The sequence below is a fragment of the Condylostylus longicornis genome, unplaced genomic scaffold (assembly GCF_029603195.1).
Source record: "Condylostylus longicornis isolate FDR11 unplaced genomic scaffold, ASM2960319v2 ptg000126l, whole genome shotgun sequence".
NCBI lineage: Eukaryota > Metazoa > Arthropoda > Insecta > Diptera > Dolichopodidae > Condylostylus > Condylostylus longicornis.
The window spans coordinates 1,268,903-1,284,011 of NW_026578094.1; the positions used below are offsets into that span (position 1 = coordinate 1,268,903).

General features: G+C 29.9%; 1 long non-coding RNA gene across 1 annotated transcript; it reads left to right on the forward strand.

Annotated features, from left to right (window-relative positions):
* Positions 1–3,785: 3,785 nt before the first annotated feature.
* On the forward strand, positions 3,786–7,993 carry LOC129614901 (uncharacterized). Its single transcript, XR_008697417.1, has 4 exons — positions 3,786–4,988; positions 5,052–5,170; positions 6,258–6,453; positions 6,507–7,993. It is a non-coding gene; the product is annotated as an uncharacterized LOC129614901 (long non-coding RNA).
* The last annotated feature ends 7,116 nt before the right edge of the window (positions 7,994–15,109 follow it).

Consider the following 15,109-nt stretch of genomic DNA (forward strand, 5'->3'; position numbering starts at 1 on the left):
ATCTTTTGAAGTTGTAGAAGCAAAAATCCCTCACATTTTAATTTGAACTTTTTCAAAAGCGGTTTGATATCTTCTCTTATCGTCCAATCGCCTAACTCGAACTCTTGCCATATTTGATCTATTTTAAAAAATTTTTCTTCTACGTTTTGCGTCCTTCTGCTAACTCATCGTATGATGTTTTCAATCTCTTGAGTTGCTTTGATCTCTCCCCCTGTTTTTCCACTAGCAAGAAGATTTATCCATCTTACTCAAGATTTATCCATCTTAGATTTCCTGTTTTCGGATGTGCCTTGATTGTTACTGATACCATTGCGTATTCGTCAGCTGCTTGCTGTAATGATTGCCTATGATTTGAATCTTGACCACTTCTGTTATCACGATAAACCAAACTCATGCTACAACCGTCGGCTTCGTAAGTAAATTGGCTTCGTAACAACCCTTTTGTATATTACGTATTTATTTATGGCTTTAGCCTTCGTTAAAATACAACAATACGACAGGGTAGGATTATAATCAAGGTTTCAAAATATTATCCCTACTTAAAATTAACTAATTTATAACACTAACTGATCATTTACTACATGATTGTTAGTTTTAAAAATTCCTATTAATCATAAACACGTAAAATTTTCAATGTCCAGAATTTTATATTATAATTACTATTTTTAGTTTTCATTGCATCTTTGAATTGTTGCCTACTTTACACAAAGATAAAAATAACTTGTAAAAGCAATAAAAAGAAAATTCTTCAAAAATACAAGTAGAAATTCACATCATGTGGTTTTGTATGACAACAATTTAAATTTGATTATCTATTTAGGTCTTAGTTTATTTATTATGGTAAATATGTATTTTCAGTTTGAATATTATGCATAAAGGATAGAATTATATTAGATATTATTAAAAGGATAGATTTTTTTTTCATCGAAGGAAAGAGAAGTCATGAATACTACTAATACGCCATTCTCTGGCAACCCATAGTTAGTTATGTGTTTTACAACCAAAACCTCCTATACTATTTAATTCATTGGAAATTTTGATTTAAAATTTTGCGGCACAACTTTTTGAATAAACATTTCTTGCAATATCTAAATTCTCCTTCATTATTTCAGTTATCCTATTTAGTTGAGATTTATTACTGACAATTCTCTTTCTAAAATTACAAAATCAAGTTTATCTTAACTTATAGTTCTCAATTAATAATAGTGAATAGTGTTAATAATAGTGAAATACTTACATTTTATTAAGTGAAAAAATTCTTGTAAAATCACTATCGCGTGTTATCATACACTAAAAATTACCCGATAAAATCTACCGGGAAATCCCAAAAATAAATTTTTCATAATACGATAAACGCTAGTTTACATACAAATGTATAACAAAAAAAGCTTTTTTGAAATACTATAAATTGACCGATACAATGCCGATAAATAAACTCCATAATACTAGCACTACAATAACTATCAGAAATATTGTGTATCGTACAACATATTTTTTCCATAATAAGGGCTTATGTCTTTATATCTAACAAGTCCCAATGCTAAGTTGTCTCTTAGTAAAACTTGAAAGCACGCTCTTTTTTATATGGGTTTTTTTAAATCGAAGTGGCTATTTTTTGAGAAGAAATATTGAAATAAATTCACACTTATTATAAAGCAGATAAAATTTCGAAAATATATTTGAAAAATCAAGAAAATATATTAATATTTTCATTCATAATTATTTTAAAATTCTTGAAACAGCGGAAAAACAACAAACACAACCCCCTTCAACATTTTATATGTTACTGAAAGCATTTCATTATTTTTAAGTGAACAACTTTTTTTTCTCTATTAAGTAGAGTATTGTATAAAATTGGTTCAAACCAATGGCTTGTATTGTAGCACATTTCCCTTCAACAAGTGAAATTTCTGCTTTTAAATACAGTCTATGTATACCTATCACATTATTAAAATTATTTTCATTCATATGTAACTATTTCTAGGATTGCATATATTTAGGATGATGCATTCATGCAGTCTTTGAAATAAAGCAAAAATTAATATAAAGACGATTTGTTGATGTCTAAAAGACCCTAAAATTTCAAGCTTCTACAGGCTGGGGTCTAGAGAAAAACGAAATGAAAAATTTGGGAAAAAAAGACTTTAAATAACGGTAAATTTGAACGGCCATTTTGTTTTTCTAAAGTTTAACTATAGTATACCGCGCTAGGGGAAGCAAGCCGCTGCTTTTATGCGTTTGCAAAATTTCAAAAATGCTTTCATTGCAACAAATAGTTAAAAAAGGCCATTTTTAGGGTTTTGGGAGGGTATAACTTCTAGAGGAGGGGAGATAGGTAAAAATTTTTTCTACGGAAATAAGTTTCTAGTAAAGATCTATGTACATACAAAATTTCAGCTTTCTATCTTCAAGGGTATAGAAGTTTTGTAAACAGACACACGGACAGACGGACGGACAGAGTATAACTAATAAGCACTTTTTTCAAAATTTTTTTGGAAAAATGCTAAAAAGACCAATTTCTATCTTGAATCACATGAGGTTTTTATAAACATCAATTTGGGTTCCAGAGACACAGCAATACGCAATCAACCTTTTCCGAATTCCTGAAATACATAAATGACTCACTGGATCAAAAGAAGTACGTTGCATCGGTATTTGTGGACCTAAAAAATTGTGGCGTTGGATACTGTCGACCACAGAATACGGCTTGAAATATTATTCGACATTGGCATCCTCGGCTGCTCTAACGACCTAATTAGATGTAACCTCAGTAAAAAAGAAATTACCACAAGGTTTCTATGTGTCAGTAGTCAAACTGGTGTTATACAATGTGTACCCTAAGGATCAAATTTGGGATCAACTCTGTATATTTTATACATACAAAACATTATGCGAGCGAACCTAATAGCTAAATATAGTTTCTTTGCTGATAACAGTTGTCTTTGGTATAGTGGTGTCAATAAACAGGAAGCGGTGCGTGGCGTAAACAATAATCTGCACAAATTTCTGAAATGGGCCGAGAATTCCAAATTAACTATAAATGAGTATTTAGCTATATAAAAACTTTATTAAATCATCAATGTTCTAAATAATTGGAAGATCTGGGCTGAAGTTAGATGATGACACTGCTGTTTCATGCGCACATCATGAGTCACATAATAACTTAATCAATTGGTCTTCTGGTTTGAACACCTTACTAAAGAGATGCGATAAACATTAAATAAAGCACTTTATTTAAGTTAATTATTTAGTTCTCTACGGTTTCGAATTACGTTACCACACTGCAGATCTTTGCAGTCAAGCAGAAATTGATACACTAGAGTTGACAATTTTACCAGAGAAGCTACTATTTGTGAACGAAAAGTTATAATCGAGACATCAAAACACAATACCACGTATATAAGAAGGAGAAACATTACAAATAGATGAACAAGAAACGCGAACCAGATTAACGTCCCTAAAAGCTGTACTCAAAAGCGTTCTACACCTTTGGAAAATAGAATGTTCTACAAAGTCCTTAGCTACAACAACAAAGCAGTAGCTGGTGGCACATTTATAAAAAGTAAAAAACCTGACATCAAATAGAAATTTAAGATTATTCAAATCATAATATTAACATACTTCTCAACACTGAACATAACAGCAACAACTGAACATAACTTCCCAACACTGAACATATCACATGCACTCACACATTTTATGACAACAATGAACAACATATAAAACGGCTGTCGACAAAAAAATCGTCGCTTATTTTCATCCCAGTACCAGCTGAGCTGAAATGGAAGACACAACTTTATTTTAACATTGAGCTTTATTCTAGTTGTTGAAGTAGAGCGACAATTGTCGTTACGACTTGATGCGAGATATGTCGTAGTGAAACGACGTTTTTTGTTGAAAAGTACAAGTGACAAGAAAGTGGAATCAAGTCATAAAATATATAATTTAATTTTCGTTTTTTTTGTGAAAGTATTTATAAATTTGAAGAATTGGAAATTTCATGACAGAGAACGCCTTTTAAAGGTACTCGTTTTTCCCTCGAATATATTCAGTAAATATATAAAACCCTCCTTTAGAAGTCTGTAATAGTTTATAAATCTGTGAATAAAATAAAATGTTTGCAACTAATTTACTAGAAAAAATTTGGCAAATCCTTTGGATTAGAGCTGTCGCTAATCTTAAATCTTTCGATCCTTAATTGTTGTTTTTTTTTAATTTCATCACTACCGGAATGAGATGAATTCGTAAACCATAATACAAATGACATTTTTTATTATTTAAAAATATAAATATATACACTGAAAATTTTTTTAGTTTGAGCTTTAATCGCCGAAATTTCTTTTTAAAATGTATCAATTTCACTTGAAAGGTTTTATTTTCGATTATATCTCGCACTCACTTCACTCGACAACCAGAATACCACATTTCAAATGATGTGACAGCGACAACGACAAATGTCACGTAAGTGACGCGACAACTAGAATAAGGCTCATTAATTTATTATTTAATATATTGTGTAAAAAAACAATATATAATTTAGTAAAAATTTAAATTTAAATTAAATTAAAACTAATCAGTGATAAATGTTAGATACACTTTAAATTACTTCAAATTCTTACTAACCGATTTAGCAAAATTGAAGTTAATGTCTTTTTGTGGAAAGTTAATACAAAGAAGCTCCCGTCATTTAACAAATATTGTAGAAACACGTTCAGAGTTTTAGAAATTGACACACTCAAGCGAATTACCAATATCACATATATTTGTAGCAAGTGAACATCAAATTTGGATTAGTTGGAAATATTTTCCAGAACTGAATCCAGTACTTAAAAATCAATCTCTGATAATTGGAGCGTTTACCACAGCACATGCTAGATTTTTGTTGCATTACGAAATGAGTAAAATTGGAAAAAATGCTCTTTATTGCCATACGGATTCTATGATATTTGTACAAAATACTAAGAATCGCGAATGTAATTTGGGAACATGTAATGTTTATTATTTTAATGTTTTTTAAACACTTAAAAAAGAAGTTTTGTTTATTATTGTAGGAAATTTTTGGCAAGGTTTAACAAACGAATTTTACGGAAAAAGTATTTATGGTACAGAACTTGTATCGACTGGTTCTAAAAGATTTACTAGTATTATAATCCTGACACAAAGAAATATGGTGAGACTCTAAAATGTAAAGGAATAACAAGTAATAAAAGTATCACAACACTAAATTTTGAGCATTTTAAGGAAATAGTTACAAATCCTTCTGGGGATTTTTATTTCACAATTTCAAATAAAATTATACGTCGGAATTTTTTGAAGTAACATCGAAAAAAAAAACAAATTTGAATTTATATATTTTTCTAAACGTGCTTGCCATGATAATTATCAAGCAATTCCATATTGCCTTTTAAACGATTAAAAATATACGTACATATGTATAAAAAATTTGTATACTCGTATAAATTAGTAAGTTTATGATAATAGATTTTAATTTTTATTTTTACATGAACACTAGAAATATGGCGCAAAATGTGTTAATAGTTGATCTGCAATTTATTGTCGGAAACAATAATCAACACTAAAGCAGTTGACTAAAGTTCGCTCTACTCCAACCACTCAATTATCGCTAATTTATACTACTTTAAACCTCCGTATTTTAAAGAAGAACTTGATTCTGAAGCAAGGAAGCAAAACGAGTACAACCTAAGGCCTATAAACGGTTTTAATTGGATTGTGGAATATCACTATAATAATTATATTGATATTTCACACAAAATTTATATCAAAGGAGTTCAAAAGAAAACGTTTCTGGAAAAATATTTGCGAAATCAGACTATTAATTTGGATAAGGACATAGTACCATGAATCGTTCTATGAAATTCATTTAAAATCCGACAATCATAAAAAACCGGTGACTTCAATAATGCTTTAAAAAAGATTTATGTACGGGATTAATACGGTTGTAGTACCGTCTCAAGCTTTCAATACCTTTACATTGTAAAAAAAACTACTAAAGCTTTTCGTATATTTTGGAATATAATTTTTACCATATCAATACAACTTTGACATTTATTTGAAAATTTCAATTTAAAATTCTGTGCAAATGTTCATTTTTATAAAAATTGTAGTAACCATCTTTAAAAACATAGCTTAAACAAAACAATTTAATAAAAATATAATAAAAATATAAAAAATAATAAATTTTGTAATTTAATACATAAATTAAACCATATAATATATAATTTAATTTTTATTTTTAGAGTTAAAGTAACAACAAGGAAGCAATTTGAAGAATTGGGAAATTTTATGACGGAGAACGCCTTTATTGCGAAAGGCCTTAAATTTGCTGAAAATAGCTGCATAAGCAAATGCGAGTTTGATGCAAAATGGAACCAGCTAACAGAAAAGCTTAATAGCTTGGGTCGGCCCATTAGAAGTACTGCAGGATGGCAGAAGGTAATTTTAACTTAAGTTTCATTTAAAATTTAATTAATTTATGGAAATTTCAGGTTTGGTGTGACTACAAATTGAAGTTAAAAAAAAAATTAGCGCACAACAAAAAGGAGTTAAATTCAACTGGCGGTGGTTTATTTAAATAAGGGAATCATGAGATGATCCCGGATCGCAAACCTTTAAGTCACATTATATTAAAATATTTACAAATATTTAACAAGCAATATTATACATACCAACATAACGTTTAAGCTATGATAACCTTTCCGGTTATAATATAAATGCTGATGATATTTTGACGGAGTTATAATTCTAACGTGTGTTCCGTCTACTCAGCCGATCACTCCAGGAAACCCAAATTTTTCATAGAATGCTAATTTAATCTCATTTCTTTCATGCTCTTCTGGAAACTTTATCAAACTGCTGCAAATTTCAGCTTCTAAAGTTGTTAAAACTTCTTTTAATATTTTAGAGAACGTAGGCTGTGCTAAACCTGTATATAAATCGTTAGCAACACCTTTTTGATAGCTGCCCTCAGATAGGAAGCGTAAAACAGCTCCTAATTTAATTATAGGTGAGACTCCAAAACACCTTTTAGGGGTACTTGTTTTTCCCTCGAATGTATTTAGTAAATATAGAAAGGCCTCCTTTGAAAGTCTGTAATAGCTTATAAATCTGTAAATAAAATAAAATGTTTGTAACAAATGTATTTGAAAAAATTATTATCTTACACTCCATTTGGCAAATCCAATGGACTAGAGCTATTCCTAATCTTAAATCTTTTGATCCTTAATTGTTGTTTTTTTTCAGTTTCATCACTCTCGGAGTCTGATGAATCCGTAAACCATAGTGCAAATGACGACATTTTTTATTTCCCTCGTATTTATAAAAATAAATATATACACCGAATTTTTTTTTTAGTTTGAACTTTACTCGCCAAAATTTCTTTTTAAAATGTATCAATTTCACTTGAAATGTTTCATTTTCGTTTATTTCTCGCAGTCACGCCACTCGACACCTAGAATACCACATTTCAAATGATGTGACAACGACAACGACAAATGTCACGTAAGTGACGCGACAACTAGAATAAGGCTCAAAGTCAATTAACGTGCAGACAGTCTGACGTAGTAATTCAGTAAATAAATTTGATGTATTGAGTGACTATCATTACGTTAAAAATAATATAAAAAATAATTTTTTTGTTAATTTTTAATATGTAAGTATAAAATTATTTTAAATCTAAAAAAATTTTTTTTTTGTTTTGACGTTTACGGATGATCAAAATTCAAAGTCAATTACGGGTAAAAAGTTTAATACATTTCTGTCCGTAAAAGTTTTATACATCAGACAGTTTGCAGACTGAAAACAAAATTTTGACGTTAAAGAATTTGCGGTATATCTTCATGTTTTTGTATAATGTATTGTATAACTTGACTATAGTGTAATTGCATAACTTGATGTATTTGTATTTGTATATTTAGATGTAATAGTATAATAAATATCTTGATGTATTCATTAAAAACAAATAAAATTTAATTACGAAAAATGTTTTTTTATTTCGGTATTATATTAATATTACACATTTTAGGATTATTACATAAATCCAAATCATATAAAAACAAAGCTATAAAGCTTTTCTGATAGCTGATTCCACTTTGCTTCAAACTCGCATTTAGGCGTTCTCCGTCATAAAATTTCCCAATTCTTCAAATTGTTTCTTTGTTGTTACTTTTACGCTAAAAGTAAAAATTAAATTATATATTATACGGTTTAATTTATGTACTAAATTACAAAATTTATGATTTTTTATAATTTTATTAAATTGTTTTGTTTAAACTTACGTTTTTTGTGTATCCATCTTGCTTGTCAGTTGTTAAATACTTTTCGGCAAGAAACGGCGTTTCACTACGTGATATGTCGCATCAGGACGACAACTGGAATAAAGCTGAAACACATTTTCCCGCTATTCCCCAGCAAGTGTCACTGCAATCGCCACTTAGAATATCAAATTCAAGTCGTGACAACAATTATCGTTCTACTTCGACAACTAGAATAAGGCTCAATATTAAAATTGCTCAATAATGTGGTGAGCTGCATAACTACTTGATGGTTATGTATGTTTCCGAATTTATTGCTATCAGCAGCACTAAGCATTACATCTTTTGTAGGAAATTTGTATTGTATTTCTATGGTAGCTATTTTACAATTTTCTTTTATGTCTGCTAGCATAACATTTTAATTAGTGTTAAAGCAATAAAACTTGTTTGAACATGTTTTCTATGTAAAGAGTAATATTTGATTGTTACATAATACGTAAAGCTATTTATAGATTTCAATAGACAATTCGATTTTTATCTATTTGTACGCTCGCCTTAAATTCTGCATAAACTAGAGCTGTTAGTGTAGATGAAGTTGGTTTTGATAATCTCGCATCAATTCGTACAGTTCTTTGACATTATTACCTGGGGTAATCAAAAGTCTGAATCTGGGGTTAAATCAAAAGTCAATAAAAACAAACCCTTTCTAAACACAGGCTTCGTCATTTGATGACCTGATAAATTTCTGTTCCAGAGAATAAAATATGATATGCTCTTGTGCTGCAATCATGATCGTCAGAAAATCGTGTTTCTATTGCTGCAATTGGCATTTGCATACCATTAACATAAAGCATGAATTATGACATATCGAAATGCTTAAAATTGTATGAATTTTTTGTTCGCTTTCTCCAATATCCTGCATTTTCAATCATGCAAAAAATAATTGTGATAGTTGACCAATAAAAACATTTTCTAGCGAAATAGACGAACTGTTGTATGGAATTGTGAAATCTTGACTTGCACTCTCTGATAATGATATTTAACATTTGCTTTTTCCAAAACTGCATTATGGGTTAATAATAGGCTAGGGTTTATGGTTACGTGCTTCATACATAAATTGACTTCCACAACTTTTAGTTGAAATCCATCAGAGTCAATCGCAAGTAATAACAAATCTGGTTTTTCTAGACATTTCTAGAATTCGAATATCGGCAATGGTTATTAAAATCGTAGGCTGATTAAACATATCAACACGAGTTCAACAACTTTACTATTATGATGTAGCTTTTGAGGTTCCTTTGAACCATTATTGTCAGATCCATCTACATTCCGCTTATCTAAAATCCACGCAGCACATTCTAAATGGGTTGTTGCAGCATCAGTGCATTAATTTAACAGAGATTCAATATAAGCTCTATAATGGTAATTTCCATCTGATGGTGTGATATTTTTACCATTGAATTGTACATTACAGTGCTTGATTAGGAATGTGATAGATTATTACAGTGACTTTAATAATGCGCTGACGACGTAAATTTTACAAAGTATCAAATTCCAAAAAGTTTAGTAAAAGTTCTTGACATTGTGCACTTTTCCTAAATGCGTTTTATACATAGTGGAGACGTAAAATAAAATTAAATCGGGCATCTAAAAAATCGAGCACGCTTTTCTTATACTCTTGCCAGAAACAACCGATAAAATAAACTAGCATATATTTTCAGCAATAAAATTCTACTTATCACGTTTTTTTTCTAAAATGCAGCATAAAAATGCTAAGTTCTTAATGATGTGGTAACGTTTTATAAAAATGAACATTTGCACAGAACTAATGTCTTTATATCTAACAAGTCCCAATACTCAATTTTTTTTACGAAATGTTACGAATTTTTGGCCTCGTTGTTGGTTTTTTCTTTAAATGCCACTGATCGTGTCATATTTTTTATTATTTTTTTCTTTTTTTTTACGTAAAAAAGAGATTAATATTTTAAAACATCTCAGGATATTATACACATTTGCTAAAAAGCTTCCCATTTAAATTCTATTGCACGAAAAAGAAAGAAAGGTAGGAGAAAAGAAAAAATGAAAAAAAAATTCAAATTCATATTTCAGTATGGTTTCAAATGTTAATGAGGAAGGATGTATGATCTTTTATGCACATTTTGTATTTCCCAATAAGGTAAGTTGAGTAGTGTCGGCTAACAAAAATGTTATTAAAAGTAATATAGGTTGACACATTTCAACAATTTGAATTATCTCATTTCGATTATTCATACGTTACTTATAAAATTGTTTCAAATAATTTCAGTTAGTTATTAAAAATAAATATGTACCTACTTCCAATAAATTTTTTTTAAATAATTATTTTAAAAATATTTCAAACATGTTATATTGAGTGCTTCAAAAATTTTGCTGTGCTCTTTTTTCATATTTTATTAGCAGGTAAATAAGAGCAATCTATTTATAAAATGTCCCTGCATGTGTATGTATGACCTATCTTAATTCTAAACGGAAAGAATTTTAAAATACCTGAACAAAAATTTTAAAATACCTGTTATTTTACAGTCGGAATTTTCGAGTCATTTGGTAAAATACCATTTATTTCAAAAATAGAAAAATATTCAAATCCGGTCATAAAAATATATGATTGTTTTTTCCAAACATTTTAAATATTTTTTTTTCTTAGGTAATTGATATAAATGATAGTAAGTTTTTAATATTTTTTCAAATAAAAATAGAGGTAAAATTTTGAAGTTTATATAAAATTTGTATTTAACAAATAGTATTTGATTGTATTTTAGATATTATTTTCTAATTCCCACTTCAAATTTTTTCTTTACTATGTATTTATATCAATATTCAATAATTATCTTTCAATAATTATATTTTCAACTTGACACCACAGGCACTTCCCATATCTTGCGTTAACTTACCCTATGAGAAAAAAAAGCTGTTCACTTAAAAATAATGAAATGCTTTCAGTAACAAATAAAACGTTGAAGGCGAAGGTTGTGTTTGTTGTTTTTCCGCTTTTTTTTTAAATTTTAAAATATTAATATATTTTTTTGATTTTTCAAATATATGTTCTAAATTTTACCTGCTTTATAATAAGTGTGAATTTATTTTAATATTTCTTCTCAAAAAATAGCCACTTCGATTTAAAAAAGGCCATATAAAATAAGGTGTGCTTTCAAGTTTCTCTCTGAGCATTGGGACTTGTTAGACATAAAGACATTAACAGAACTTTAAATTGAAATTTTCAAATAAATTTCAAAGTTGTATTGATATGGTAAAAATTGTATTCCAAAATATACAAAAAGCTTTAGTAGTGGTTTTTACAATGTAAAGGTATTGAAAGCACTGAAGCAGTACTACAACCGTATTAATACCGTACTTAAATCTTCTTTTAAGCATTATTGAAGTCACGGTTAGTTTCACTGAATTGTTGAAAAGTTTTTCCATCTGCACTGTTACATTATGCCACGATGTTCGATCTTTTTTAAAATTTGATGATAATGAAAATAAACCTCTGTATGGCCCAATTAAACGAATTTTATCGCCATGGCCCAATTAAACGGTTGAGGGACTGTCTAAAAAAGTAATAGGATTGTATGAAACCAATTTTCAGATTTTAAAATACTTGCTTTTATTGGTGGGTTTGTAAATAAATCTAATTTTGATTTTCTACATTCGTTCATTTTATGTTTTAATCAAATATATTTTGTGTTTGAATTTTTCTCCGCTTACTCTTAGCTTTGCGTTTCTTTTGGTATGAATAAGTCAATGTAGATGAGTTTTTCTTATACATTTAGTTTGTTCACAGTGCGATATCTTATATTTTTTTAACGCCTTCTTTCCTCTATCTTGCAATACTTCTTTTACCTAAATCGGGTGATATGAGTTGTTTTAAATATTCAAACACTCTTTGGAAGAAAGTTTCGAGTCCTCGATCTCTTACATTGAACCCTTAGTTCAGATTTAAAAGCACTAAAGGTCCATAGTCATCAATACCGCTATCAGTTTGTACTAAACAATACTTGTAATAAGAATGATTCATCGTATAAGAACGAATAACATGAGCTTGGCGATTTATTTATATCTTTTGAAGTGTAACACAATTTCGGTGGGCATGTTGCTTCTGAAAACATTTAAATTGTAATGCATTCCATTTGTCACATAGCAAAAATGAAATGCTTTCAAAACTATCTTCTTCAATATTACTATACTGAATATGATTACATTGTATTACGAAATCTGCAAGGGATTTGTTGTATTACTAGTATACTCAAACACATATCAGTTTTAGTTTCCAGAGAGGTTAACTATTCTATTATGATTTCATATGGCTCAATAACTTTAGATTTATATTTTTTAAGTACTTTTTGTACAGCGAGTACTTGATGAAACCATGTTTTCAATAAAATTGTACTGAATAGCCAGTGCCAGCAGGTATCCGCATTTCAACCAAAGACCTTTCAATTCATATTTTCATATATTCCGTATTTGTGGTATTTATAACAAATTTATTATCGAAAACATAGTTTGCATCGTTTTGAGCCCAGATTTGGAAAAACATTCTGAAAAAGTGTAGATAACAAAAGAATTTTCTAATCGCATTGTAGTTCATTTTGATTGTAAAGAACATACGCTTTTCCTATACCAATAGAATTTTTTTCCGATATTCTAACAAATACTACATTAGCTTTTTAGTAAATTTTAATAAAGTATTTTCAGATAATATTTAGTTGATGCATCGCTTAACAATATTTTTTTCTTTTTTTTTCTACTAGGTGAAAAAATCCCGAAAGACGAAGAAGGACGGTTCTATCTACCTTTTTCCTCAGACAGTGGGGGAGCGTAACTGCTACCCTAAAAAATCACCTAAATTCTGAACGGATAAAACTGGTCCTACAGACCAACTATTACCTCCGCACTATCTTGGTTTTTCCGCGCAGGAATTAAATACCTTGCATAAGGAAATTGGTATTTCGTGTTAAATCGAATGGTCTTGTTCGTTTAAGTCTTTCTGTCATAACGCCATTATCTAGCAGCTGAGCTGCTTCCATATTTATATGCTGTTCTAGACGAGCCCTATGCTTTGTAGCACAACTCCTAATTTCATCCACAACCAAAGAATTTCTGTTGATATGACTGTGACATATATACCATGGCGCATTTACCATGCCCCGTAGAACTTTATTCTGGAAGGTTTGAATTTGGTTAATGTAAGTTTTCTTGGCACAACCCCACAATTGAATGCCATATCGCCAAATTGGTTTAATGATTTGGTTATAAATTAATATCTTATTATCAATTGCCGAATTGGACTTAAGACTATATATAATACATAGGAGCCAATAATTTTCTCTATATTTATTTTCTAATTCTATGTGTTTCTTCTTTATATGCTCTTTCCACCTTAGCTTAACATCTAAAGTCATTCCTATGTATTTTGATGAGTAATAGATCGCTACGTTTGTTCCATTCACATTAATTTGTGGTGGATTCACTATTTTCCGATTGGTGAAGTTTATGTCAACCGATTTCGCTTGATTCAACTTTACCTTCCAATCTCTAGTCCACTGGCTTATTTTGTTAATTGCCGCCTGTAATTTTTTTGTCAAATCGTCAATAACTCTATTTGTGGCAAATCATTCGTGTAAAGCAGGTACAACGTTGGGCCCAATATACTGCTTGACGGCACACCCGCCTTTATTTCTCTTAGCGTGGGGTATTCAGCATCTTGTTTAATTCTAAATAAGCTATCAGCTAAGTAAGATTTCAAAATTTCTACAAATGACGATGGTAACAACAAAGGCCCTAACTTAAGTATAAGGCCTTTGTGCAATACCCTGTAGAATGCCCGTGCTACGTCTAGAAACATAGAAGAGAAGTTTTCCTTATTTTCCTAGCTTTTTTCTATAATATTAGTTATTCTATGGACCTGGTCTATTGTAGAATGGTTTCTTCTAAAACCAAATTGATGGTATTAGGCCCCTACTTTCTCTTATTTGCTTCAATCTCCTTATTAGCAGTTTTTCAAAAAGATTAGACATCATTGGTTACAGTGTAAATTGATTTCTAATTGAGTAAGTGGAGCTATGCTGTCTGCTTCATTTGCGATAGATTCTACCAAACCTACATCTGAGGTTATTCCGTTTGGCGTGAATATGTTTTCCAAGTGATCAGCAAACAATTCGGCCTTTTCTATATTGCTCCTCGCCAACCTGCCATTTGCTTTCATCAGTGGCGGAGCGTGCCTAATCGGTCTCTTTTTGCTCTTTGCCGCCTTCCATAAGAAATAATTCGTTTCCTTCATGGTTGACAAGTTCTTTATATAATTTTCGTATGTTGCCGATTTAAATTCTTGGATTTTTCTTTTAAGCACCTGGGAAAGTCTGTTTAAAACAGTCTTATTATTAGGGTGACGCGAACGTTGCCATCTACGTCTGGCCCTTCTCTTTTCACCTACTAAATCAGTTATTTCTCGAGGATAGCTATTCGCTGTCGGTTTGTACTTTGACACTTTTGTATTGTTCCATGCAGCTTTTTGCATGATTTTAATAGATCCCTCTAACTCCACATCTAATTGTTCTCTTGATTGTATATTAATATTTAAGTCAATATTGTTTATTATTTCGTATTTAAAGCTCGCCCAATCTGTAGTGCTATTTGTTAAACTGGGCCTAAATAATGCTTTAGTTATTTTTTCACTTAGTTTTAATATGACAGCAGAGTGATCCGAATTAAAATCATAGTTATCTTCAAGGCTTCGAAAGTTTTTTGATATTTTTTTGGTTATAAAAAAGTCAATAACATCAGTAATTTTTGTGATTTGTTTT